The sequence below is a fragment of the Etheostoma cragini genome, chromosome 1, assembly GCF_013103735.1.
Source record: "Etheostoma cragini isolate CJK2018 chromosome 1, CSU_Ecrag_1.0, whole genome shotgun sequence".
Lineage (NCBI taxonomy): Eukaryota > Metazoa > Chordata > Actinopteri > Perciformes > Percidae > Etheostoma > Etheostoma cragini.
In genome coordinates this window covers 24842781-24868213 of record NC_048407.1, presented here as the reverse complement: position 1 = coordinate 24868213, position 25433 = coordinate 24842781, and the positions used below count along the sequence as shown (strand labels likewise).

Here is a 25433-nt window from a genome sequence, read left to right as displayed (position 1 = left end):
GTCAAGATGGTAGTCCGCTCATATCAAGAGTCATTCAACTCACTTGAACTACGTATATAAAAATGTGTTTGGCATTTAATGATGCATCCATCCTTTTCATTGTTCTTTTTTTGTCTTTCTCGCTTTTATTTTCTCTTTTGACCATTGCTCTATCACCCACTGTGATCTGTGGCCCCTTAAACTCACTGTCCCCACTCTTTAACTTCTTTACTTTCACTCATACTAAAACATCTTCCTGCATCCTCGTTCTCTGCTCCGTCCTCCTGTGTATGTTGCCCTCTTTTGATTTAGTGATGGAAGTAGGTAGCGGCAGTGAGTGCAGGGACAGAGACACTGAGATAATGAGAGCTGACTGTTAGAGGGCAGGCCTGAGTGTCTACAATGCCTGCCTGTTCTGTTGCAGTCTCTGTTATTCACTGCTTTCCATTCCAACAGTCACATTTACAAATTATTATTATATTATATTATGTTATATTATATTATATTATGCTATATTATATTGTATTATATGATATTATTGCTGACAAAACTCCCAGGGATATTCAATGTCTAGTTTACAAAAGATATGAATTTCTTTTACCCCAGGCCAAACCCTTGCATATTTTGACATCAGATAACTCTGCTATGACAAGTGATCAATTTTAGAACACAATAAGTGTGCTTCAGACTTTGTGAATGCACATATGGTATTTTTGGTCGTTAATTTATTTGATATGTATTCTATATAGAATATATCATTTTCATTGTCAGTATTTTAGGGTGATTTATGTAATCTTACTTGAGATGGTCCACTGCTTGTTAAAAATATTTACCAAACAAGCAGACACAAATACAACAGGTAGGATAAGATGTTTTTACTGTTTCAATATTTAACCAACAGTACGTTGTTTTCTATCCTTTAACAAAGTGTTTTTGTCGCCTATGCTTAACCGTATGCTGTAGACAAACCTCAGCTTCTACTTTCAAAAATCATGTGGTTTATATGCTAATCATCCGTCCTGACCATCTTCCTACAACATCCTGTCACTTGGTGGGATTATTTTTTACATCCCCAACCCTTTAATGTTCTTTAAAAATACTCTCTTTTTACAGTTTACTTTCAACAACATCCCAACCTTTTAAAAACATAGTATGTCTGAGCATGGTGTACTGAAGTGCAGGCTGTGACATTGAGATACAGATCTTTTGTTGTGTCAAATTAATTAGCTGGGCAGTGTGCCTGCTTCACTCATTTTGACCCTGGCTGTGTATGTGTGTGTGTGTTTCAACTGTTGAGGGGCTTATCTTTTCTGTTCCTCGCGTTTTTTGTTGAAGTATTCTCAATTCATATGCACCATTTCTTCTTAAGGTTCAGCTCTCATGTACTGGCAGCTTTTATTCTACGTTGACATTCTGCCAATCAACTCATTTGAGTTGACTGATGCCCATCTTTATGCAAATTAATGTGTTGAATGCAGGCCTATTAAAATGTTTTCAGAAACCCATTTCAGTGAACTATTTTTGTAAAATATGACATTGTAGTTTGACCGAGCAGCCATGACAGTAGTTTGAAATTCTTGAGCAGCCAGACACACGTAACACGTTCGTCCAATCGGCTGTAAGTTAGGGACGTGGAGCATGGTGGATTTGTATCGTTAGATTTGCTGGCCATTTCAGGTTTGTGACCATCAAACAGTGCAGCACATCTGGCCTTAACCTCTGCAACAAACTCTGCTCCACATTAAAGGCTCAATTATCTTCCCAAATGGACTTGTACAAATACAGCTGTAGACACTACTGACGCATAATATTAATGTGTAGACTATCCACTTGCATTTCACACACACAGTAGATTGCTTTGCTACTACTTGTAGCTTATTTATGTCAAGAAATATTTGCCAGGCTCAATGAATTGCGAATGTCCACACAAAACCTACGCCAGCCTATGATAACATTTACATCACACAGACCCTAGCGGACCCTCACACAATTAAAGATGTGGACGGTATAATTTCAGTGTAACACTCACTCGTAAAGGTTTTGCATTTTCTCATTAATTTTCACAAAAAATTCAGAATGCGCACATCAATATCCTCAACACTTATTAACTCACAATTTTGCATCTATTGTAGTTTACATTGGGAGTTAACAGAAAGATATGTGAGGCGTGTGCATATTTCAACTTCACAGTAACTTGCAAAGCACGTTTTAAGTTACTAAGACAACGTACAGTGCCTTTCCTAGTGTAAATTAACTTTTAGATTTTCAAATGTAAAAAAAATTCACTGAGTTATGACAGAGACTCTTGAGCCTGAAAACAGGTGATATACATTTCTATAAAGGTTGTCCTGTAAATGCCAGGTCGCCGTGATGAAATTGTTTTGCTTAGGGCATTATTTTTATCCACAGCTCTGCTGATCTTTTCAAATGCCCTCCTCTCCAGAGAATCTCAAGCCTGCTTGTTGTGTGGTGTAGCAAGTGGGTAAAAAGGGTAAAAAAGCAGACTTCTTGACTTCCAACGAGTGAGTATATTTACAGTGTAACCAAATACAGTTATAAATGAGACAGAGTTTAAAATAAAAAAACAAACACACTTGAAACAACCAAAAGAAAATTTGAGCTAAATATCAAAATCCACTCAAACAAAGCATGTGTTTGTGGAAGCACAGCTTTTTTTTCTCTCCCTGAGCAGCAAAATGCCACTGCCTTTACAGTGCTCTCAATCTACCCTTGACCGCACCACTAGCTCCCAAAGGTGTGCTTTTAAAACATTTCTAACCTTACAAAAATCTCCACACAGCTAGACACACTTTCTGCTCTCCTATATAATTAAAGAACACTTTATGAGTTAAGTAACTCCCCAATTACCCCTCAAGTGCATCAAACAAACACATAACAAGAAAATCAGTTGGTTAAGTTCAATGATGTCAGCGATGACATCATCCACACCATAAATATACAGGAAATGCTCGGCAGTTCCTCCACAAATGTTCCTGAATGGTGGTTCAGACAAAAGAACAAAGAAACAATGAGTATGAAGAAACTACAAACAAATATTCAAGCCTGCAACTTAACAAATATATCTGAAACTAAACTGTGGTTGTGTACTTACTTTAAATTAAATCAGTACTTAATGTAAAAAGTGCTGAAATGTTACACAAAAGCAATGGATAAATGGAAAACTGAAATAAATACAATATGAAGATAACTAGAGCAATGTGGGGAAAAAAAAAGTATGGTAATTGTCAGTGGTGAATGCAATCTCAGCCTTGTCACACTGGTTAACACACACTCCCATTTCCACTATTTCTTTCAGTTCTCTGACTTTAAACTAACTTGTCGGAGAAAAAAGCAGGAAGCTATGGTAAACATGTTGACGTGTTTGTATTGTTTTAATTTATTAAGTCACTTTGGAAAAAAGAATCCGCTAATAAATGTAAAATAATGGAAGACAGGCTTCTCTGAGCAGGATATACACTATATATAAATGGCAACACAATTGTTATAGACAGACTACACCAACTGCACTGATATCCACGTAATTAGCAAGTGCCAATAATGTGAACAAGAACAGTCTACAGCTGTGCTAGGGGCTCTGTGAGGCTCACTGTTGGGAAAGTTAATTCCAAAATGTAATACATTATAGATTCTAGTTACTGTGATTTGAAAGTCATTAGTTCATAGTGATGTTACAATATTACTGTCTCTGAATTGTAATGCTTTACACTATTTTTGCGTTACTTTTGAGTTACTTTCATTAAAATAACAGCGGAAGTTTGACTTGGCAGGGAGCTTGTGAATTTCCCCACAGGATCTCTAAAGTCTTTTATCCACTTTAATACATCTTAGTTTATTCATATTATTTTGTATTATTAATCTGAATCTGCAAAGGGACTAAAGCGATAAAATAAATAGTGAAGTAAAACATACAATAGGCCTACTTGACTCTGAATTGTGTGGAGTATAAGTATAAAATAGAAGAAATAGAAAATACTTAATTAAAGGTACCTTAAGATTGTTTTGAAGTATGGTTTAGTTACTTTTCACTGCTGATAAAATATAAAATATTACGTGTAGCAAGCCCAAACATTGATTTACATAGCTGTTCGGACAAGGCTGTCCATGCTTAGGTAGCAGTTACTTGTTGGAGGTGTCCTTGGCACTCTGGCAACGGTGACGAGCTAGCTTGCTTCAATGCAGCGAAATAACTCTGAAAATATTGTTCTCCTTGCCAATGTATCCGTCCATGTGGTTATCTCAACCATCGCATCCAGCAAGAGGAAATGATACAGACTTTATTTCTGTGCCGATATGTTTCACAGTGTTGGTTAATTCTTTAAAAAAACGACAAAAAACAATAACCTTTGGTTAAAATGTGTTATAATGCATGTTACTGACATTGTAATATTACTGATGTTGTATTTGTAGTGCATTACGTTACTGCGTTACAGCAAAAAGGAATATATCACTGTAATTGCGTTACTTTTTTAATGCATTACTCCCAACACTGGTGAGGCTGCATGGCAATACTTTAACTTGATTGCTGACATCAACTTGATTCAATTCTCTCAAAGACAAGACATTGGAAACATGATCATTTTTACCAGGTATTATCATGTTAAATCATGTTCACCATTTTCATTTTGTTATTAGTGCTAAATGCAAAGCACAGCTGACGCTGATGGGAATGGCAGTAGTTAGGGTTATTTGGTTGTCCAGTACTGAAAAAATAAACCCTTAACACTTCGGCTAGTAACACAGTGACAGTAATATCCGGGTTTATCTCACGAGACATTCAAAGTAGGTTAAGTTATCACATGTAACACTTGAAATTCTTTCGTTGTAAATGAATGATTTTTTTGTCTAAGAAAAACAGTCATCGCGACTTTATGACCTCCTGGTAACGCTATCTCAGTAATCTACAGTGGGAAATACTGTATTGCACCGTGAAAAAAAAAGACCTACACAAACTGAAAGTTACATATACTGTATATATACTGTATATACATATACTTAAACTAGTTCCATTTCACAATGTCAACGTGTATAAAACTGCAGTACGTTAAATAGAATGGTCACATGATTACTCCGCTGTATAGTTTTAAAGAAGCCACTGGGCGACCTCATTTGCTCTCCCATTAATTACTGATAATACTCATGTAGGACTTTGGGATTTGCATAAATATAAAGTGCATTACAAATTAAAATTATGATGATATTGATGATGATGATGATGATGATGATGATGATTATTCTTATTACTATTATTATTATAATACCAATGACTAATTGTTTGGGGCGGCTGTGGCTCAGTGGTAGAGAGGTTGCCTGCCAATCGGAAGGTTGGTGGTTCAATCCCTGCCCCTGCAGTCATTGTCGAAGTGTCCTTGGGCAGGACACTGAACCCCAAGTTGCCCCCGGTGCTGCGCATCGGAGTGTGAATGTGTGTGAATGTTTATCTGATGAGCAGGTGGCACCTTGTACGGCAGCCCCGGCCACAGTGTATGAATGTGTGTGAAAGGTGAATGTCTCCTGTAGATGTAAAAGCGCTTTGAGCAGTTGTTAAGACTGGAAAAGCGCTATATAAATACAGCACATTTACATTTACATTTAATTACGTATTACTAGATGCAAGCTTCTCTCAGGATTTGGAGGTACCTCTTTATTAAGAAAAAAAGCAATTTTGTTATCATGAAGATTCATTTCTAAGATAATTATCTCATTAATTAAAAAAGACAGGGTAAATATTTGTTTTTCAAGTGAATCTTTAACCCTTTCGTGAACTTCTATAGGATAGGGCATGTGCCTTAGATTTGGCCATTACAGCACCTGAACTTCAACTTCCAAATGGCATGTTGAGCCCTGTCCCTATCCAGTTAATCCTTTGTATGGCTCAATTTGTGGTGACCCTCCAGTGGCAGTCTATAGTGGTGAGTAATAATAATCAAAGGCTATAGCAGAGGGGAAATGAAAACAACGACATTGATGGGGTAGAGGTTGTCTTTTATTTGCTTCGAAGACCCGACTGCACTCAATAAGGTTTAGGTAAGACCAACATTATTAGAAAATCTAAAAAATGGAGGCAGGCCAGTGCCACTTGGATTTACAAGGGGCAAAGCCAATCATAACCAATTTCATCATTCTTGTGTGTGAGAAAGAAGGGTTGGTTTGTGTTTTCGCTGCGTTTGTGTGTGTGCTTGTGTGTTGCGTGCTTGTGCGTGGTTGTCTTTATAATCATGCTGAGTAATGCACCAATCCCTCCAGGACCAACATTTAAATCTTTGGGCTGACCCATCCCTCTGTCTCTTGCTCTGGGCTGACTGAATTTGGTGTTGGCTCATGATTCATTCTTGATAATATAATACACAAACATGTCACATTATACTAGATTTACACCTGCTTACCAAGGCTACGATATGACAGCAAAACACTATGAGGAATGCCAGATGAACAGCTGAGCACTCACAGTCCTGTTCTCCTCATAAAGATAAACTGATACATAATTTTTTTTTCAACCATGCTGTAAAGTTTAAGTGTAATTTTTTGCTACGTACACACTTCTTCACTAATTTGAAATCTCCATGCTGGTCAGTGACCTGTCGCACTGGAGTGTTTGGGAGTATATTGCACAAATGAACTGCCCTATGCATGATCTTTCTTTATTGGGTTTTTCTCTTGTATTGTAGAACACCCTTTGTCTGATCTGACAACCACCCTATCCTGCTTGTTATATACTAACCCTACCCCCTTCTTACCATTTTCTTGCTTATCTTTTTTTTCCCCATAATTTGTATTTTCTCTCTTACTCTAGTTTCTCCTTCCTATCTTGCTACAACATTTCTGGCAAAAGAATCTGGCATGATTGCTAATTTCTGATTTGGCCTGGAACAACAGAATATCAAAGAGCCGTTGTCTTCAGAATGTTGCCACTACAGAAAAAACATCTAAAAAAACAGACTAATGCTATGATTTGTAGAGACTGATACAGATTCTTAAAGGGCTAATTGGCATTATTGAAAGCTTAGTTTTCAAGGTTCATGTGGTGTGTGTGATTGATAGAAGAGCAGCAGCAGGGGACGTATCTGCCCCTATGACTGATAAGAAATTACTTGTAGGGACAGCTTGCATGCTGACCAGTAGTAATCAAAGCTGTCCGATGTTACTCAGACAAACATACATATGCACTCAAAAAAAAAAAAGCCTTTGCCGACTGGAGCAGTTTTGCTGTGAGATTACATCTCCCTCTGATATGTGGAAAGAAAATGGTCCCCTCCCATGGGACAGACGGTAAACAAAAATCACAAAATGCTACACTGTCACACAAGAACAAACAAATGACATGTCTCAGAGACCAAAAAAACATAAAGAAATTATTCATGTGCTCTGTTTTAGATCAGGGAGGATTTTTCTGTTGTAATCAGCCATTGTTAAAGTGATTATCAAGCAGAGATGAATGAGATTTGAGGAAGAAGAGAGAGATATGATAATGAGTTCAGTAGAAGTGTGTATACTGATAATGAATGTAATCTGCATTCAGATGATATCAGGTGGTCATCCCTTATGTGAATTTACCAGCTCTGATTATATATTTACAACTACTGTTGTTCGGAGAGATAGTGCAAAGCTGTTCTTTGAGAAGATCTAGCCACCGAGACGAACATGCACATCCAAACTGTACACACAGTCCTGTAAAGTCATTTAAATACTGTAAATGTATGTACAGTATAATTAAAGGATTACACTGAGCATACGCAGTCATTTAATGTAATGTTTAGCCAATACCAGACGCGTGATAGACACTTAAGGGGTCACTGCCAGACAGTTACTGTACCTGCATTCCTCTTTTGGTGCCATTGAGTCTTTTGGACCTGATGAAATCAATCCTTTTTTCCAATCACGATCAGTTGAAAAGCCACAGCATACTGCAAACTATCATTGACCTCAGTTATAGGGGTGTAAAGTTTCCCTATTAATAAATGTGAAAGGTTGCCGGCGATTTAATCAGAAGACGCTGCTTCATCTAAAAAAACAAAAAAGAGAGGGCAACAAATGGAAATGTGTCGCCGTGCTGAAAGTACAAACCTGAGACCACTCGAAATAATGAAAATATGCTCTTCTGAGTAGCGAGCTATTTATTGTAATGAAAGCATCACTAAAGCATCATATTGGTTAAGGTGTTGCTTTCATACAGAGAGATTAGGACGGGAAACCTTCTGATTTTCTTCATCCAACACTATCTGTCTATTTGTTTGACCGTCTACGTTTTACCTTTTACAATCTTAAGAAAAAGTAAATCTCTTCTGAATAGCTCCTTACCCAGTTTTGAGTGACAGTCTGTAGTACTAAAGCAGTAGCTTTGGGATGTGGACATAATCTTTGCTTTGGTGAAAAGGGCAAAATGGCTTTGTCATGAGTCACACAACTGCAGTCTGATGATACGCTTGATAGGGAAGTTATTCAACATGTCAATACATATTCAGCCACAGCAGCTAGATAGCCATCTTGAAGGATGCGGTTTTCTCTCTGAAAATATTATTATTATTATTATTATTATTCTTTTCCCTCTTACTTACTGTAAAGAGGGAACTTTAAATTTTATTTTTAAACCTGGACCCTATTTTTGTCATGTTTTTCTCCCTAAGGGCATTGGCTTTGGTCTGAATCAGTTGATGGGTTTGTAAACTAAGGTTGGTTTGCCCTTGGTTTGGTTTGGTTTCACACCTGGAAAATCCAAGCGTTCCAAAATGCGTCATTACAAACCACGCAAGAATTTTCACCGTGCTAATTGATCAGAAGTGTCTGGGACGGGAGCAACAGAGTAAATCAGCCCAGTCTCATGGCAGTTGGTGAAATTGTCAAAATATTTAATATATTGATTTGTGTACAGATCCCGTTAATGTTGTTATTTTCGTGTGTTGATTATACATTTTAAACCAATGTATTTAAATTGGAAGCCTATTTCGTGATGACAGCAAAATCACGGTAGCAAGTAATAATGAAAAGCCAAAAATGGCAGTTTTGGCAGGAAGTTTGGCTGGGGTGGTGGAAGGCTCAAACAACACAGGAATTTCACCCCGGAGACCGGGGATCGTTTCTCACTTGTTGCAGTACCTTTCTACGGTATTCTCTTCCTAACCACAAACATCCATTTGTTGTTGCCATGTGACGGTTCTTTTCCCTGTTTATTTTTTTCCTAACCACAACCATCCTGTTGTTGTGGCCGGCGGTTGGAGTTTAATTTCCCCATTGGTGCGTGCCACAGAGACAGTGGCTCGTGTCCCTACACCCGGGGATTGCGTCCCACGTGTGGAGGTCCGTCCAGTTGTTGTTGTGTGGTTTCATTTGCCCGTTGTTATGTCCCCTAGAGGCCGCGGATCGTGTCCCAGTTCGAAAATCGTGTCAAGTACATCACACGGAATAATAAATAAAAATGATGCGACCATTTCACGAACTGGCATGAGATTGGGTTGAAGTAATTACAGTAAGAAGGAACTGTGTTCTGGACTAGCGCATATTGCTTGCATCTAAATAGTCAAACCAGCTCATTTCACTGATTCACATTTTTTCTATGTCTGCTCTGCACTGCTAGGGTCTGTCTCCAAGTTTGGCAGCGGCTTGTTTGACCAAGGAGACTCAAGTCTCAGCGAGCTTGAGTGTTTTTCTGTGAGAGAATCATTGCAAGCCACCACAGTTTGTAAGTCCTGCTGCATCGCAGATTGTAAAGCACACCTGCCTACAGGAGACATCTGACTCACACTTGTAACGTAAACATACAGCAATTGGTGCGGTTTGTAGTTGGATCACCTTCTTAACACAAACAAACCACTCCAGGGTCATGGAGGTTTCGGTACTCTTATTTGGTCGGCTTTTTGTGCACATCCAAGTGTGATTGATACGTTGTCATCTGATCAGCTGGCTCTCTGGTGCGGTCATAACAACCTTGAGCTTAACACGCTCAAAAACTGTAGCGATGATCATGGACTTCAGGAGGAGCACCCCCACTCTTTCCCGCATCACCATACACAACAGCCCTGTAACTGCTGTGGAATCCTTCAGGTTCCTGGAATCCAGTATATCCCAGGACCTAAAGTGGGAGCCCAACACTGACACCATCATCAAGAAGACCCAGCAGAGGATGTACTTCCTGCGCCAGCTCAGGAAGCTCAACCTGCCTAAGGAGCCGCTGATCCACTTCTACACAGCCATCATCCAGTCTTTCCTTTGCACGTCCATCACTGTCTGGTTTGGATCTGCCACCAAAAAGGACAGGAGCAGACGGACGGTTAGGACTGCAGAAAAGATCATTGGTGCCAACCTTCCCTCCTTTCATTACTTATACTCTTTCAGAGTCAGGAAATGGGCAGGAAACATCCCTGCAGACCCAAGTCACCCCCAACACAACCTGTTCCAGCTTTTCCCTTCTGGTTGACGCTACAGAGCACTGCACGCCAAAACCAACAAAATCAGGAACAGTTTCTACACACAAGCCATCACTCTGATGAACAGCTGACTTTGGACTCACAGCGTTAGGTTCAATTCTGTGGAATAACCCAGCAACACTGTCTCTAACCAGCACCTGTTTACTGGTTCCACTTATTATATATTATTTTATTATTCTCACTCTATTTCAGAGGTTTTTAAACTGTTCATATTGTAATATGATAACATGATGCTATTTATTCCATCAACTTTTGCATTATGCTTCACAATTAAAACAACAACTATCATAATTTACTCCTGCATAATTTGCACTCTTCATTGCACTTTTGCCTCAACCTGTCTATATTGTTTCTGTTGTATATATTAGTGTGTATAAATTGTTTGTTTTGTTTTGTGGTTTGTTTTGTATTTGTAAGCGCATTATGAGCAATGATGATCCAAAACAAAATTCTTCGTATGTGTCCTCATACCTGGCAAATAAAGCAGATTCTGATTCTGATCTGCCTAAACAAACTGCACCATGGGGGGGGAAAAACTGGTGTGATTCAACCAAACTAAATAATGCAGGTGTGAAAGCCCTCTAAGTGACTAATAGGGACAAAAATTTATGAAATTGATCCAGTATTGACCAAGAGCCCTGCAGCCTTGAAACGGACTGCAATGTAATCCTTTGGGGCAATTACACACTTAGATTGTTATTATGATTGTCTGACATTTTATATATATATAATATATATTTGAGATATATGAGAGGCTCATCTCCTCTCTCTTTCTCCCTCCTCTCTATATATCCTCTCTCTCTGTGCTCTCTGTATCATTGTTGTTAAAAAGTAAAAATGGAGAAAAGACAGCAACACACCACATCCTGTCAAGTATCCGGTCACATTATAAGGCCTAAAGGCTAACCCTTTTAGACAAACCAATAAAATAAATTATTTAGCATGCATGCAATGTTTAGGTATCCAGTCTGAATGCTAAGACCTATCTACACCTTTAAGTTAATACCGTCTCTGTGCCAGTACCATTTCAAGAAGGGCAAGAGGGGACTCCCCTGTCAACCATTTGACGAGAAAGAAATAACTAGCCCAGTTATTTCTCTAAGGACTTTATGTCTGGGATTTGAAGCCATGTAGCATCATCCGCAATTAGTTGGTAAGACATTGTACTCTAGATTGTGTTTTAGTGGTAAGCTTATTTGAGAAATGAATCTATATTTCAGCCTACACTGCAAACATGGTTGGTTAATAATAATATAACATTAACTAACTGACTTGCTGAGACTGACACTTTATGATCATTGATGATCAATGTCTTTTTTCATAGCCAAAGGTTTTTCTGTTGTTACTATTATTATTACTGTTATATTTATACTGTATTCCTCTTTATTTCTCTCTATGCTGTATTCTTTTTGCTAAAAACTGCTGCTGGAAATTTCAATTTCCTTGCAGGAGTCATCCCAAAAGGATTAATAAAGAAAAGTCTAAGTCTAATTCTAGTCTGAGCAAAGAGAGCTTGTTATCACTAACTTTCAGTGACTTAAATGCCAGAGAAAGCAGGAAATTACATGCAGTTATTTATCTGACAATAAATCCTGAATGTTACTTGTAACATGGGCTAATGGGAAGAGGTAGAGGTGACTTGCAACTTCGTGTCTGAAAAGGGTAACCTAATCAACGCCATGGCTTGTTGAGTCAGAGGTATGAATCTACCCTGAACCATATTAACCTCCAAAACATTGAGGAAGATGAGAACTGTTTTCCGAGCTCACTGACTTTATGCTTGTATCCGAGGCCGTTTGAGGGCATCAGGAGGAGAGCTGCTGTCTTCACGGCGCTTCAAAAAATGGCGGATATCCATTTTTTAAATCCATTCATTACTTGAGACACGGTAGAGTCAATACTGGCTCCAAAGCTAATCGCTGTCACTCTCCTACTGCTGCCTCGCTCTACCACACACTCCACACACACACATGCCGGGTCAACATACACACCAGCGCAAAAGTATAAACTGTACATCCAACCATTTACATAGGCTACGGCAAAAGCGCTGCGTGGAGCCTTCGCACAACCATAAAACAGCCTTTAGATTAACACAACCTATCTAACTAATAGTTAACAATATGAAACTAAAACAACATAAGATTAATTTAGATTAGCTTAGGAACGATATGCTATTTAGAGGTAGATAAATGCACTTTGGAGGTGGGTAAACGCTATTTCCAAATTTTGGGAGGTGCATAAACAGCGTCTACTTTGTTTAGCCTCCACTACACCCCTGGTGAGAGAGTACAGTAGTGTGTGTGAGACAGTTTGATTGAAACGGAAGGGAGTTTGATTACTCAGCTCCTGATTGGTTGATTGAGAAGAAGCAGTATTTGATTCTTATAATAGTTTAGCTGTAGTAATGTTGTAATGGACAAAGAGAGGCTAACTAAAGGTCTGGGTCTTCTAAATAATATTTTAGGAAATGGTGAGCTATTGTCAACTATGTCTCGACAATTAAATCAAGTCAAACAGAGCTCTGATTTGGAGATGCAGAGATTATCCAGAGGTGGAACTGCAAATCGAGTCAGACCTGGCTCTAGCGCTAGCGCTTCTAGTTCTAGCTCAATGGAGCCCTGAGGACCCTGTAACCAGACGAGACAGTAATTTGGAGGATGGTTGAAAAAATCCAAGAAGAGGTAAGTTGATTATAAAATAGTCAAGGACTCTTTTTATTATTATTATTTTATTAATTAAAATCAGGTTTCAGAATAAGATCTGCTGTTTCATATGAGAGAGTTGACCATGTAAAGCCATTTGAATAACCACAAACACGCAGCTTATTACAGTGTAGGTCTGCATTTATTTTAGATTGACTATCTTTGGGTATGGAGACATCAGAGTAGGCTATTTACAGCAAAGACAGTGTTAAATGCTCCAGCATCAGCTGGCTAGCTAGCTGAGTTGCAATCATCTGACTGGGTGAAGATGTTTGGCCTATCTGCGTGAAAAGAAGATTGCCATTAAGATGAATCGTGATGCAAGCTTCTCTCTTTATTTACACATCTTCATTTATTAATACTATGTACAATTTCATGTTCGATAGAGTTGGTGATTTTTACAACATATTGCCATTTCTATAAATCTACCAATATGCTTAAATAAACAATGAAGTCATGTTGAGGATGCTACTTTGGCTTTTGGATCACTGGAACAGTACACAGAAAAAATATGAAAAGAAGATAAGCTGGACAGTCTTTGGAAAAATTGGTACATTGCTGTGCTCAATCAGTTAATTTACTGTACCTGACTTACTTACTGGAAGGCTTCATTGCTTGATTTTAATATTTAATGAATCAGATTAGAGTATAGACTAATCCAACATGCTGCAATGGATTATGTATTCCAAATCAATGAAGTAAATTCTGTTGAGTTTGTTTGCCGTAACAGAGTTAAGCATTGTTTAGTCAACTATAATTTTTTTGATTTGTTTCTCCTATATTTTTGGTTAGGGTCCTTAGGTGTCAGAATGTACATCTTTTGATGAACTGCAACAGGCCGCAGAACCATGTGCAGATTATCTGGCCGATGCTGGATGTCTAAGGCCTTTGAAACGCATCGAGGACAAAGATCTCTTGGTGGAGGATGTCAACACGTTTCAGGTGGCTCATCGAGTCAGTGGAGCATTTCAAAAGTTTGTGTAACTCCATTTTTTAAGCAAACAGAATTATGAATAATTAAATTGAAGACTTCACCCAGATGCTTTCAGACCGCTGTTTTTGTCATGAGCTATCCCCGCTCACAGCTAAGCAACACTTTGAAATTCGACTTTCACCAGTGGGCATCAACAAAAGAAGTGCAGAGGAATGTGTGGTTGCATTTTGGAGGGACTACCCGCTGGATGTTGAGGGTAAGTATTATTACTAGATATGAAATATGTGTACACATAATGCACTACTGCACTACTATGCCCAATGTGTTTTCTCTTGTTAAATTGCATTCCTTCAGTTGTGGTTTGAGTTGTATTTACTTTCATCAGCTACCTTTGTTCAGTAGTTTTGTTAACTTTCATCACTCTCTTTTCACATTCTTTTCATACGCTCTGTCTTGTGCTTTCCCTCCTTTTTTTAAACGTATTCTACATGTTAGGTTTAAGTTTTTTAGGGTGTTCTTTGGTGTATTTCTTTTTCAGAGCAAGAGCAAACCTTGAAACTTTTGGGTATCCTGGCCTAGGCAACGAGAGCAAATGCAATTCCACCCCTGGGCTTTTCCCCATGACCTTGCGTGGATTTTCTCCATGAGCTGCCCCTCCGACAAGGCCAACATTTACCCACTGCAAACACATGCATTAACTGCCTGCAGTTTCCAGTCCTGAAACAATTTGAGGATTTCAAGGAAACTATGGATTTTGCATTAAAAGACACTCATGGATTTGTTCAGGAATGACTTCAGAGAACTCCTGAACGTACTTCTTAAAATCTGTTGCCTGTTGAACTTTATTAAACTGATAAGACATTGTTGTCAATACCTTACCATTTCCTAATACATTAACGTCTTGTTTAAACAATTGACAATGGAATAATTTTTTAACTAAAAAGGAAACCATTTCTTATTTTATTTTATTTGTCAACGTTGTAGAGCAGAACTTCTCGCTGCCATTTATTGAACCTCCCAATAGTGTCCTAATTGCCTTGACACTAACAAACTTGCTCAGTAATAGAGTTCACGTGGCTCAAAAATGCCTATGCCATGGTTACCATCATTGGCTAGTTGATCTACTATTTTCAGAAATTTGTTCATAACTGTTTCATTTAAAATAAAGTCATTTTCTGGAACAACAACTTTGTTTGAAATCTCAAAGTTGGGGGCGGGAGGGGGTCGTCATTCATTTCAGAGTTGTCTTGTTTTGATGTCATCATGGCAGTCAGATGTCTAGAATGGAGTGGTATGGAACTTTGTAAGTGACCCCAAACTGGTAGAGTGTGTGTGTGTGTGTGTGTATACAGTATATATATGAAATGAAAAGAGCTCTACAGAGAAATAAAATGTCTTTCTTGACCTTTTGCTTGATTCAGTCTGTTGATTTTACGTCTTGCTCAAAGAGAAGACTCATTCTGAAATAATGCAAATGTGAATTGGCCTTAAAGCAAAGGTCCTCAATAGTTTGTAAAACCCCTACATCCTTCAAATGGTCTTTCAGAATGACTTTTGGTCATTTTCACATAAATCTCTCTTTTTTTGTTCTAATGGTGTTCATTTAGAAGAAACAATTTAAAAGTGTATTTTCCTTCTTCTAAAAGTATGGGGACCCAGTGATGTTTGATGAGGGGAGGAAGCAGCACATCACAAAGTCAGGAGATGTTTCAGATGGTGTACAATATGCAATTCTATTGCTATAACAGGGAATTCTCTGCACCTTTTGTAAGGGGATTTATTAGAAAGGAATAAATACTTATTTTTATTCTTTTTGTTTAAAAGAAATTGTATTATGTTTTTAGCTGTGATTTTGTGACATTCTTTTACAATTTCTTTAAAAAATGCTGTCCGATTGAATGAAACACCCAACTTTAAAAGTAGTAAACTGATCACTTGTGAAGAGCATTGTGGTGAACAATCCATTATCATTTTTCTCTGACAATTTGATTGAAAGAAACCCCAAATTTCTGAAATAAAAAATTCGACCCAAGGACAACAGGAGGGTTAAAGGAAATCTAGGTTAGATAATAAGTCTGCTAATTAACTGTTTCTCCCAGTCCAGAAACAGTCGGCGACTTAGCATGTTATAGAGTTATTGTCACATATTTCTACAACTGTTTTTAGGGGAGTGTAGAGCCACTAAGCTTTTTAATATTCTGCTTAAAATGCAATGGCCCATATTTAACAGAGGGCACTGCGCCTCTCTCTCTCTCTTTCTCTCTCTCTCTTTCTTTCTTTCTTTCTTTTCTTTCTCTCTCACTCTCACTTTCTCTCACGCTGTGTGTGTAGATGTCAATCAGAAAGAAAAGCAGGCCAGACACACAGCCATCCTCAGAGGGTCACACAGAGCGGTCACTGCCAGCAGGGCCTGTTGACAGCTTTCCGCTTGTTATCCAGAGCTGAAACTGAAGACAAATTAGATCCCTGCAGTGGAGAGTTGGTCAAAGGCTCCAGGTGTGGTTGTGTAGTGAGGGTGGTCATCAAATCTACAAGCCTGTTGGCAGACAGAAGGTTGATATTGGACAATTGCAAACTCTTAACGAACCACTATGCACAAATATTGAAAATATTGGCATTGAACATTTAAAAACATTTAAGCTAGAATAGAAATGTGTCCATTCCCCAAAAACCGGAAAATGTGCGGTATTTCTCTCTATAGCTGCTTTTTGTATATCTGCATCTCAATGAGGTGCTAGTGAGGTTAAGTTGGTTGAACAGTAAAAGTTTAAAATTGCAATACTACATTCTTCCAAATAACTTATGTCCAAACAAATGCTGCCCTTAGCCTTCCCATGTCTTTTTGGAACATATGCATTCCTGAAGCGTTTTGCTGGTACCCTGTAATGGAGTTTACCTTAAGGGCTATTGTTTACTTATTGGTTAATAATTAATCATTAATCACAGGAATTGTCTAAAATTTGCAAACCAAACATCAATGCTGTTGTAGGCTTATAAGAAGTATAGCATACTATCAACATACATAGTTAGATTGCAGTATGCATGCATCTTCTCTTGTTCTCAAAATACCTTAAGGAATTAAATGACTGAAGCTGGGCAAAGGAAGGTGAAAGAAAAACATCAATTTGAGATTTCACAATAACAAAATTCAATTTGAAACAATCTTCTGGTGTAAATTTGGCAGTACAGGCTCCCCAGTATTTAAATTGGTTTTGATTTAATATGTCCTTCTGGAAGAGTAGATTAATGAAATGTTACAATCTCCTAAAATAAGTCAACATTAAATAAGCAATACAAATGTGTGTTTATGGAAGTTGCTGATGTGTCACTTTTTATGTTTGAAGTAGTACTGTCAAACAAATAAAATATTTAATCTCGATCAATGGATTAATGTCATGGTCAATTCGCAATTAATTGCAATTATATCACACATTTTTATCTATTCTAAAAGTCCCTTGATTTCTTTTTGTCCTATTGTTTTTTCTCATTTTAATGCTCTTGTCAACATGGAAAAGTGGATTGGCTTGCTTTGTGCAAATGTTTTTTTATTGAAAACTCCATTTGCACAAAGCCTACTGTAGTGTTCAATTTCACACGTAACATTCTCAATTGGACCAAATAATCTTTCACACTATGTAACACTGCCCATCAATAAAATGGTGAAAATAATACTTTGACGACAGGGGGGAGAATTCTCATCAGCTGGGTGCTTGGCCATCAAGTGGTATTTCAGACTGGACGTGCTGCGATAGCTCAGTTCATAACAACAAAACACAAAGATCACTTTGGTCTTGTCAAGGGAACCATTTGGCAACTTTTTATAAAGTAAACTTTTCTTTCAGAATCTTAATTGCATCCCTTTCGGCATCTCGCACTCGCCATCCAACCAAAACGTAATGTTAGCCCACTACTCTTTGGCCAGCTTGCATTACCAAACAAGTGTGTGTGGTGTGCCTGTTGTTTTGTTTCCGGTATAGCTAGATCTGGTATAGTGTTGTAGTTTTTCTAATGTTACTAGTTGCTGAAACAGCATGTGAAAAAACCCACAAAGTTTGCTAGGCCAAAAAGACTGTTGATCTCGCGTCCTCCTTTTTATTGCATTTAAAACAGGACCATTTTTGAGTGATGTAATGTGGAAACTGCTGGAAAAAATTGGACTAGCGTCAAACTTTATTGAGTCATTTCTTGGTAACAAGATGTTTCTGTGTGATTTAAAGGAAAATGCTGCGAGTGATCCATCGGAGCTGCTGCCTTTCAGAGTTAAGATGTCATTCTGTGGATCTCTTTCTTTTTCTTTGATTTACCTTCCCTTCTTTCTTGCAAGCAAGCTTGTTTTGACAGCACTTAACACCCTTGCAGCTGCTCTTAAGTACATAAGGAAAACATTGCTCTCCCCAGCAGGAGGACATGGCACTATCCAATAAGGAATGGAACAACTTGAACAGAGAAAACAGGACAGAGAGCAATGGATCTACCAATGGGTGCACCATTAAGGAATGGCCCCTAAACTACATCTGACAATAACCAAGATTGCACTTGAACCCAATTCATCGAGGTAAAGTGACCATTTGAAGAGGTGTGGTGGGGAATTGGTGTTCCTGGACTAAGATAAAGGAATGCAGTGAATGTGTTAGTTTCTTTGTTTTCTGTATCAATACGTCACTGCTGTCCACTGCAACACTAACACTATAGCTTTGAAAGTCATAGCACACTAATAGACTAATCCACATGTATGCACCTACACAAATAGTAATAGAGAACACTTTATCTTGCTGCTATATTTATCTCTGACTCTTTTCTTTTAAACCTTTTATCTGTCTATTTCTTTAATAATCTTTACACAGTCCCTACCGGATATGCAGCCTTTTTTGAGATTGTTGCTGTAGCTTTTGTAAAAAATAATGGGATTGGGTTTTAGAGGCGTTCCTTGGACATGTATGCAGTGCATTTGGAACATGCGTCTCAATGGATGGGATTAACCACACTTGTCTGTTTACAGCTTTTGGTCATCTCTGTGCGTTGTCATGGTTGCTATACACAAATCAACCAGCCAACAGTTTTCAAGGCTGCAGACCCGATAAGAAGGAGGAACACAGCTACTTATAAAAATTATCAAAGAGTTTTTGGCATATATCAACAGGTTTTTGGATATGTGGACACGTTGCTACGCCGACCTGTTCAAGAACATGGTTGAAGAAATGAAAGAGGGAGGCTGTGTTTGCATAGTCCAACGGGTCCACCACCGCTGGTGAACTTAAAAAAAATGGCTACATGTAAATGGGAATTTTAATGGAATATTGGAATGTTGGAATAAAGGGAAAAAACAAGAATTTATGTGTAAATGTAGTTAATGTTAACATGCAGTTTTTAATTGTGTTAAAACTGTGTTAACCTTGTTAGCCACCATAGTTTAACATGTTAGCATGCTAACATTTGCTATTAGCACTAATTACAATTCATTCTGAGGGAAACATGACTGTCAGTGAATGTAGAGTTATTCACATCTGGATCAAAGTTTACCAACTGATGTATAGACAAAAATACTGGCATTACCAACCCTAGAGCCACGCATCTAGCATCACTAAAATTATCACTTACCCTCTCAAATGTGTCTTATTTTTTGGTAATTAGCCTACACATTAACTAATAAACTTAAATTAAAATGGTTAAACAGATTGCTTGGAGCCTGTATGTGTGACTACCTCTTACTAATTGTGGACTGCTGCTTCAAGTTTATTATGCTCATACATGTATTTGCATTTGCCAGCATACAAATTGCTGCCATGACACAAGCATCACTACTTTTTCTCTACGTGAGTGCATTCCGTTTTCTTTCACAGGCTCTGAGGCATAGCAAAGCCCACTGGAGCCAGTGTATTGGCAATCACACAAATCTGCCATCACCTCAATATTTAATGAGCTGAGCAAATTAGCCATACAAAGCAATCCATTGAGCCTTGCCTCCCCACTTTGCTGATACACACACTTAGGAAGGCACCTTACAGAATGTGTATTACAGCTGAACCAACACTTCTAATACTTGTGAGAAATTTTGTGTACACACAGATATGGCGAACCTCATGCACACACGGACATGCAAACATCGAATAGTTATACTGCGTAAAACACAATATTTACACCCTAAGTTGCAACACCCTGTCATCAAATGTCAATCTACATTATCAAACTACCACAGAAACTCAAAAACATTGATTTAACGACTACCCTTGCACTCTCATTTTCAGTCACTTAAAGAGTAAATGATAAGGGCTTAAATAACACAAAGCCTGATCAGTGAGCCGCTCGGGATCAGGGACAGCAGTGAAATGTAAAATAGCATTTTGGCTAATTCTAGTACATTTTACATTTTGTATTGTTAGTGTGCATTGTCCCTTTTAAATAAACCTGAAAATAAAATGATGATGGAGCTGTGTGTTTCTTGACTGTTACATTATTTAAATGTAGCTTTAATCTCGACAACCCACTGAGTCAGAGAGTTAATTAATTAGCTTGTTAAAAATAGTAATTGAAATTAATTTAATTTTAATTTAATTTAAAATTGAAAACGAGGAAATGAGGAAATGGAATTATTTCATGTTCATTAGATAATCGTAAGCCATCCCAACTCAACCATTCTTCCCCCCCCCCCTCCCCCCCCCAAAATAAATGGATACCTGAGAAAAACATTCTACATGCAAATACATGCAATTAAGCTACCCATACAAATCTAGTATCTAACAGAATTTAATCAATGAAATCAGAAAAAGCATTTATCTTTTATACACAATGGATAGGAACACTGAAATTAATTTTTCCCAAAACTACAAAACTTAGGTGACAGGGAAAAATAAAATCTGCCAGTTCATGTACCATAGCAAGTCTATGGGGTTATTTCCATACTGTTCTCCCGTGTGCGCCTTTGTTTATGCAAGTATGTGCACGAATGTGTGTCTAAGTAAGACATGGAGCCCGGCAGAGAAATCCCTCTGTTTAAATACTATATCCTTGTCTAAACATCTACTCCATTTTAGCCTGCAGCGTAATCCCTGCACTCACTCAGCTAAAGCTAATTCATGATGCTCAGGGGAGGTTTCTCTCACCCTCCACCAGCCATTCTTTCACTCTCACTAAAATAGGTAGATTGACAGATAGATGGATGGTCATGTTAAAATAAACCGATGATAGCTGTTGGTTGGAAATGGGAAATGAACAGAAGTCTCTCATGTTTAAGTCTGATGTTATGTTGACGCATCCATCAAACACAGCCTCCTCTCTATGTGGACGTTGTACCTCAATAATAAGATTAAATTAGATTAGATTCAACTTTGTTGTCATTACACAGGTACAGGTACAAGGCAACAAAATGCAGTTTAGGTCTAACCAGAAGTGCAATACTAGTAAGTGCAGGATATACAATGGTTCCATAAGTGCAGGACATGGATAAGTAGTGAATAAATATAGAAATGAATACTATTATAAACAGAATTTTTACAGATATATTTGTCCTATGAATTTAACATGTAGATAACTAGTATTGTGTACAAGATTTACAGCTAGATGTATCGATACATGTATTAAGTTAGGTTGAAATGAGCAGTATAACAATTACATCACCTGACTCCATTTGCTCCCATCATAATAGCTAGAGGGCTTAGTGACATATCATAGGTTTTTTCTGGAGACATTTGCTAGAATGACTGATTTTCTGGGGAGGAGTCTACTCTTTTTTTCTAAGTGTGTAGAGACAAAATACGACGTTTTGTCTCAGACCAATAAGAACAAAATCTGTTTTCTTTAACCTTAATAACTGGTGATTACAATCAAGTGCACAGGCATTTTAGAGGGCAGGGGCTCAAGTGAAAGCCAAATAATTAATATATAATTGTTTTGTTGTTGAAGAAAACATGAAATTTCAAAACATGAAATATATTATCACAACTCTGACCTCCTGACCAGATGGTTTTAGTTCGTTCACACTTACTCAATTGTTTAATACTCAACAGATTTCTACAAAAATAACCAGTTCACAGGAAGACCATGGTCTTCTTTAGTATTCACTTAGTTCACAAGAGCAGGCAACAGCAGAGGAAACTCTGCCACAAGTTTGAAGTATTTAATCAGAATAACTGACTGCACCAAGGAGAGGGACATAGTTTCACTAATAATTTGTTTATTTAGCAAATGACAATACATCATATAAATTAGTTTTGTGTTATTAATAAATAACACTTCAAAATGAACAAAAATATTCACACTAAACGGAAAGGGCTGTTGCAGCTATTTTGTTAATTTTGTATGTAGTGGTCAATTAAGAGATGTTGGTCCTTTTTGCTTCCATCTCTTCTTTTTACCCCAATGGAAAGACCTTTGTCTTCCATCTGATTGCATCTGTAGATTACTTCTAAGTAATCCAAACAAGCTCATTTGCATACTTAAACATAATGTTGTTATATTGTTCTCCTGACAATACGGTGATTTATCGACTATCTCATAGCAAGTCGCTTAGTTATGACACAATCGTTAGTCTATTTTTGCAAAAACATCTATTACGGAGCCATCACGTGACGTATAAGGCAATGGAGCCTTTTAGACACTGTCATGGTTCTTTAGAAATAAACAATGGACAAATAGAGTCTTTAAACGCTTCAGATGTAAAGTTATTTGCTTTCAAAGTGGGGCCAAAACGAATGACGGTCAAAGCAATCCCCGTCATGCACAGCATTTCTCAAAATGTGATGACTCCTCCAAATCTCAGAGAACACAGATGAGATATATTTTGAATGTGCACGAAGTTTTGAACTTGAGCAGAAATCTTGCTCAAACACATCTGAAATATTACAGCACAGGGGTTTATTTATCAATTAAAATGAATTAATGTATCATTCAGGTGAATAATTGTCATATGCATATGCATCAGTCATATCTAAGGAGGTTACTTCCCCAACAAAAGACACAAAAGAGGGAAGAGTAAATTATGCTAGACTACATTTGTGCTGACTCAGATATGATTACAAATGTCGATCTAAAGGGGAACAGATAAAAGCAATACAGAATGCCTGAGAGCCTTACTGCAGTATATTCCATTATATTTTTGTATTTGGATTGTAATCTATGTTTCCCTTTACATGAAGATATTTCCAGCATAAATTGATTCAGAAAAACTCAATCTCAATCTCGCCTAGGGCAACCAAAGGGCTAGAGCCGGCCCTGCTGACGTGCAACAGAAACGCCACGCAGGCAGTGTGCAGGAGGCCTTACTCCGCCCCTCGATGGAGGAATAAATGTAGACAAAGTTACGTCCTCTACTACAGCATAGTTTGTCTTTTTCTACCTTTGAAAATTACAAATTATTATCAAACGATGTGGAAAATTGTGTGTCAGTTTGAAACTTTGGCTTTGCTGTTAGTTCTTTCTTTTTCTTCATAATTCTTCCTATTTTCCTCATCTCTATCTGGAACTCTTTTTTTTTTTTTGCCTGGCACCATCTTTTCCTCTGTGCCACCCGAGTTCTTGGCTTTAGCACTGCTCGCTGTCTCACCCATCTGTTTCCATTCATTAGGACAGGATTCGCTTCTCTGCTCTTCTGACACCTTTTCACATCGGGCTGCACAATGTAATTAAACAGGGTTGGGAGGAATGATTTCTGAGCTGCAGCTAGATTCTTCTTCTTCCATCTACTTTTACTGCCTCATTGGTTTCCAGAGGGTGGGGACACGACTGTGCTACTTTGGTGAGGTACAGGGAACTGTCTTGCTATAATGTCCCTGTCTCTTACATGTGTTCCACTTTTTTTGTTCACAGGACCAGCCCGTTCTTACACCGAAAATTACCATATGCGTAGATTGTGCAAGCAGCTCATAATTTACCGACAAATACGTTTCTTGTTAGGCGGTAAATTGTTGTGGCAGCTCTACTGTAATTATTGCAAGAGCAAATCAGGAATTTGTGACACAATATATAAAGTCCTCATTTTAGTAGTTTTATGTGACTCATTTTAAGTCAATCCATGATGTTTCACTAACACTAAATATTTTTTTATGTTAAAAATAAAGAAATGGTCACATGACTATGGTCACATGATTAAACCGCCACCCCGGGGAAGTAAATAGAACGGTAGTTTGTCGTCTTGAAGGTGTTTGGAAGTCAACCTATAATGTAGTTTAGGTCTGAGAATGTCTTGCATTGGGCTGTTCTCCAGCCACCACACTTTTTAAATTTAAATGCTTTTTAGGGGGTCAAAAAAGAAGAAAACTCTCTACATTGTCATTTATGTGCAGGGGTGTGCTGTTGCTAATGGCGCAGCTCACCAGTAGCAACTTTTGGGACTACTCTAGCAGATTTATTTTTGAAAAGTCCAGCAATTTACCCATGCAGTGTGTTTTTGTAAAACATTTGGTGAGAATTTGTTATTACTCTTGCCACTGCATGCATTACCGCCCTTAATTCCAAAGAAGTGGATGACAGGAGAGAGCTGACAGCTCTTCATCAGTGCATCATACTGATACAGTAAAATCATTACAATTACAACGTAATTATGTGTGTTTGGGTTAACTGGGGCAACAATTACTTTAGCATTATTGTATGTAAAAAAACTGTTTTTGAAGACACCTACAAGTGTTTTCTGTTTAGTTTTTGCCTGATTAGACCTTGTTTCATGACTGTGTGGGTGTCTACATACTGTGAATAATCGACATCTCCCTCACTCTTTTCATTTGTTGCAGCTGTTAATTATTGCACCTGTTAGGGCAGGACAAGTTTATTGACAGCGTATTTATTCGTTTTTAGTGCGAGGAGTTTGGTGACCACAGCTTAATCCTTCACACAACTTGGATCTGAGCAGAGGTTTAATCAATAACTGAGAACACTTTTGTCAGTGTTCACCTGCCTTCTTTTTTGTTTTGCTCCGTGCTCCCTTGTAAATGAATCCTCCCATGGATACATCACTAAACATATTGTAATGACCTGAGTTAATGTGTCCCTGTCATTACGAGTTCATCAGTTAAGCAAATGTTTATATTTGTTAGTGTTATGCACTACTGTTACCAGCAGAGGTCAGTGTGGTTCTATTGGGGGGGGGGCAACCCAAGTTTGGGCCGTAGAAGAAGGGCTCCTGGTTCCGTTGTTGTGGACTGGATGTTCGGCGTGGTCATGGCCAACAGTGACCGGAGTTAAGCTGTGTTATAAAATAAATGCACAGAAGTTGCAAACCAGTTATCGCCTCCTTCTTAAACGCTGCAACACAGGGGTGAGCGTTACACTGGTGTCAGAAGTTAAAGTGACGGACTGGTTACTTCTCCGGTATTAGCTTAGCCGGCTAGCGGACCTACCGAACGGAGCCGCTGTGTTAGCCTACTGTCGATGGACATGGCGGAGGGAGGA

The 25433-nt window shown here is 38.1% G+C and overlaps 1 long non-coding RNA gene across 1 annotated transcript; it reads right to left on the bottom strand.

The window, feature by feature from the left end:
• Positions 1-3293: 3293 nt before the first annotated feature.
• Positions 3294-12509, bottom strand: LOC117947288. Its single transcript, XR_004657210.1, has 3 exons — positions 12304-12509; positions 6384-6388; positions 3294-3303 (listed from the first exon to the last, which is right to left on the bottom strand). It is a non-coding gene; the product is annotated as an uncharacterized LOC117947288 (long non-coding RNA).
• Between the last annotated feature and the right edge of the window lie 12924 nt (positions 12510-25433).